General features: G+C 30.1%; 1 long non-coding RNA gene across 1 annotated transcript in view; it reads right to left on the bottom strand.

The window, feature by feature from the left end:
* The window catches only part of LOC109717680, a 13,904-nt gene that overhangs the window by 7,952 nt on the left and 754 nt on the right, over nucleotides 1-5,198 (bottom strand). The window lies entirely within an intron of this gene.

Raw genomic sequence — 5,198 nt, 5'->3', positions numbered from 1 at the left:
CAATATACCATTGTGGGTTATTCAACGGTCTGACGGCAAGTGGACTATCCGTATACTACAACCGCATAATACGCCGTATGGATCGCGATACGGACATCAAATCTTATATTAGGTCTATGGATACCCGAAATGTACATATTTTAACATTATTAAAGATATTTATGGAACAAATCTTAACTTCCGACTATAGAAAAACTCAGCCGTTCTAATTATTGGCATCCATCCAATAATTTGGCTTAAAAAAAAATTTCAAGTAATAAACAGCTAGATTTAAAAACAATGATAAAGTAAAATAAAAGTTAAAAAAAGTGAATAAATAGAAGCAGACCGAGATGTTTTCACTGCGAATGAAAAAGTATAAAGAACCTTCATTTATAAGTCCTGCTTAAATTTGATCCTTCAACTTCAAATTTTTTTATGTTACAATAGAGTATTTCATCATGTTCATTTCAAGCCCGGCCGTTCGTATCTGGAAACTTTCCGCGACGCCTACCGACTGTAAAGCGTCGTTCGGATCCTTCCAGTCGAGTATGGAATATAAAGAATTTCCGACCATTACCCGAAATTTTAATAGATAATTTTTTTACTCGTATACTATACTATTTTTTATCGGGTCCGTTTGGATAGTAGTCGAGTTGGCGTTATGAAATATCGGCTATTTTAGACAGTTTATTTATTTGATCAGTTGCTATAATTTCATATAAAAAAAAAGGGGACCATGAGTTGATACTTGATACCTAGCGTTCTGTCGACCCCCCCCCACACTCTGCCCATTGGTCGCATTTTTCCTCACAAAAGAGCTTAGAGATGATGCCATCTGGGAAAAACAAAAACACTCATTACTTAGATAACTGTTACTTTCAAAATATGTAGAGAGGTAATGCTACTACACACATAAGTAAATAGAATGTGACGCATAATACGTAGGGATGCTTAAAACTCATTTATTTTAGTTAAAGGGCATCTCCCAAATAATTTCATCCATATGCTCGAGAGCTAATGCGTCATGCTTAGCTCTCACTTGAATTTATTTTTTCTTTTTTCTCCCATCTAGTCTTTTTTTAAAAAATATTTCTAAGATAGCCTCTTCTTTCTAAGAATTAGAAAACAAGAATATGAACTTAATAACATATACTATATAGTTAATTAGGAGTACAAAATATTATTTTTTTCTCTATTTCCTCCCAACTCCTTCTAATATTTAAAATAATAATTTTATATAAATAATAATATTTAAAAATTTGTATATTTAATAATAAATAAATGATTATTATTATCCGTGAATATTAATTTTTATTTTTGATTACTATACTACTATTACAAGTATTAATTTAATCTTGACTATAACCAAGTGCAAATTTGTCATAATGGCTTGTATAGTCAAATTAAAATACTAGTAATAGTAATAATAATAATAATAGATACTAATAATTATCATCCGAATAATAATATTTAAATATATCTTAAAACATTAAAGTAATAATATTAATAATGATTTAATTTGCCGAAGGAGAACGAGAGAAGAAAAAAACTTTATCCATCTCCTAATACAACATATATATAAGTGCTATTAAGCTCATCTTTTGTTTCTCTATCTATCAAAGGAAAGCCTAGATTAGAAAATTTTTGAAAGAAAGATTAGATTGGAAATATTTTTTCCCAATAGGAGCTAGGCCATGACACTATAAGTCTATGCTCGGAATGTGTACTTTGAATGCCTCGCCAGATTATATTGCTGTTGACTTAAGGTCGGCCTGATCTTAACGAAATTATTCTGCATTCACATAGAAAACCGACCTTAGTGGGCAAATAGCTTGATGCCGTTGGTACCGAAAGAAACATCTTGCAAGAATGACAAGAAGTTGTTTACAGAAGCATGTCGTTCTAACTGACATTGCCCGAATTAGGATTGGGAAAAGACGGATAGTTATAGCAAAAGAAGGCTAGGAGCCTTAGATTTATTTAAGTCGTATAAGAAGATGCGTGAATTGGCCACTTGAATCGACATTTTCAACCATTTAAACTGATGTTTCCAAATAGACAGTTAATGCGACAGATCATTCCTAATAGTAATTGAATCGTTAAATTCTGCGATTGCTTAATAAATTAATCCTAAAGTATGACTCTCAGTTAACAAACATTAAAAGTTGGCATCCTCAGATATGTCAAATTTGCTTAGAGATGAGTTTGCGGTTCAACACTATCCTGACAGGATCATAGACAATCCATGCTAAATTATTGTACTTTAGTTTCAATCAGTATATTAATTCTGGAATGTCAGTAATATATTATTGAATAGGAAGAGGATCTTATATTACTGATGATCAATAATCCTCGTCCATAGATATAAAATGATAAGTTTATCCCTCCAAACCCCCGCCCCTCCTCCAAACTCTTATTTATATGCATTTCTAAAATTTTATCTTAAATTTTTTGAATATGCCAAATTGTAAATCATCAATTCAATTTTAAAAATTTAAAATATATATTTTAATTATTAAATTTTAAATACAAATTTCACAAATTTTAAAATATTAAATATTAGAATATTATAATTTATAATATATTATATTATGAATTTAAAAATCTAAAAATTTAGATTCTTAATTTATATTCATTAATTATAAATTTTTGTAATTTTAAAATTTAACTTTTGTATTTTGATAATTTTACATTTGCCAAATAATAACAAATAAGGGACAATGTTAGAATAAACTTAATATTTTTGTAGATTATTAAATCTTTATAGAAAAATAAAGAAAAACCGAACAACTAATAATATCAGATAAAAGTATTTGTAATCTAGTAGTATTATATATACTTGATTAAATCACAATGTAACCAAGCAGGAATCTCATATACCGCATTATTGGTTGTGAAATATTCCTTAATAATACTTATACGTGAACCAAACGCCGCCTTGGTTCCCGTTAGTCGATCGTCAGCCTTAAAGTTTTGATTTTTCTCGACTGTAGAGGCTAAGATGGTTTATCATAGCACAAATAGAGGATACGAGGAAAGACTTAGTTAATGATAATATAAACAAAACAAAAGTTTGGGGACCGCTTTTGAACGTTCAATGATGCCTTTTAAAATGCTTATTTCTACTAGTAGCACTTCCCTTTAATTAATAACTCGGGTGTTTTCATTTTTGCACTAATCTCTCAAAAACTATCATTTTGATCCTCTTATATTTCTAATAAAGGAAACTGTTACCCACATAATCCCTGTGTATTTATAGATCGATATTAATTAACTTGCCCGCTCTCTAGCTTTCAAAAATGTTCTCTTTGTCAAATCTTATTTGAGGTAGAAAGAATTTTTTTAGTCAAATTAAAAATTAAATTGATAAGTTGGAAAAGAGATGAAAGATGCTCAATGACCACAGTGGAGAAATTTGGAATTTATCCTTTTATTATTTAGAATGTAAACATATAGAAGTGGATTTAGTTTGTGTGTGTGTATTAAGTTACTATACTTTAAAAATATCAATCATTGATACTTAATAGATTTTTTGGCCTTAGATTAAAAGATGTGTCAATTAGCAATGATTAGTGGGTCCACTTTTTTCAAAAGGTTAAGTTAAGTGGTTGATTAATAGCTATGATTATAACGAATTAAAAATTATCAAATGGCGAGATCTAACGACCGAAAAAACTTACGAGCACCAGGTGCTTGATGCTTTTCAAAACACCACAGAGAAACTCTCCTCTCTCCTCTCTCTCTCACTCTCTCTCTCTCTCATCTTCTCTCATTCTCTCGTCTCTCTCTACTCGATATATTATATATAGGCAGATAGTACATATACTTATAGATATGGAAGCCATCGTATCATAGAGATTGTTTCGATATATATATATTTAGTTGAGCTAGGAAATACTATCGAGTATCAAATCGGGCTTCGTGACCCCACATATTATTTTCGATGATGGAGCTCCAAATGACGACGGACTATTGAACAATGATCTAAGACCAGAAAGTATCTATAATCAAGTATTCTAACCTTTTTCTGTTATGTCTCTTATGCCTATCAAATAGCATACAAAAATAACACTGGAAAACTAAATAATCTTTAAAATATAGAATACAGAGATGTTTTAAAATCAAATAAAGATATAGATCTTATTTACAATGGTATTAATGTAAGTTTTACTAAAATATTATTCGATTTGGATATTCTATTATTGTGTAAAGAGAAAAGTCTTCATACTCGATTATTAAAATAGAAAATTTGAAACCTTTTAATCTATTAGCAATGTATCGAAAAAATTTGAAAATTTAGTTTTAAACTTACTTAATGTCTAGTATCATATTCAATTATTTACTGGTAACAATATGGAGGCTCATCAACGAACAAATGGGGGTAATGAAGCATATCTGCTACTGAGAGCATTCCAACTAACATCTCGTCTCTCTCTCTCTATCTTCTTCTTTCTCTATATAGTATATTATATATTATATGATAGTCGCTATCGGTGCCTGTAAAGACCAAGCACTTAGCTTATAAATTTTTAGCATTATGATTTACACCTTGATTATTTCTATCCGTTAGATAATATACTATTCAACTAACTTCTACTCAACTTTAAAGTCCTCACATCATCCTAACACACATCCTCTTAATCACGCGTCACAAATGATACAAGCCAATAACCTTTGACTTTCAAAATATATATATATATATATATATATATATATATATATATATATATAGTAGGACTACTGTGCTAGTAAGAGCACATCAATCCTTGTGCTCCTAAGTTTCTAGCCATTTATCAATTTTGATGGGTGGGTAGGGTGAGAGAGAGAGAAGAGAGATTAAGGAGATATTAAAAAAGAAGAGATATTGAGAGCCCTAATTTTTTTCCAATTTTTCTTCTCTCTATCACCTTAGCCATCCATCAAAATTAATGAATGGTTAAAAACTTCGGAGTATAAGGACTGCAGTGCTGCTAATAGCACAGTAGTCTTGCTATATATATATATATATATATATATATATATATATATATATAGTCCGGCTGGGATACTATCGAGTTTTTCCCCTTAGATTTAACCCTCTGATGATTTTTACCTGTTAGATTATACTATTCAACCAACCACTCACTCAACCCTAGGGGGCCCACATCATCCTAACCATCTATTTCTCAATCTAAGGGCTAAAAAATCAATAGCACCAATAGCTTGGTGCTTTTGAT

This window comes from Ananas comosus, linkage group 11, assembly GCF_001540865.1.
Source record: "Ananas comosus cultivar F153 linkage group 11, ASM154086v1, whole genome shotgun sequence".
NCBI lineage: Eukaryota > Viridiplantae > Streptophyta > Magnoliopsida > Poales > Bromeliaceae > Ananas > Ananas comosus.
Note: the sequence above shows the minus strand (reverse complement) of the source record. Positions and strands in the feature narration are given on the sequence as shown.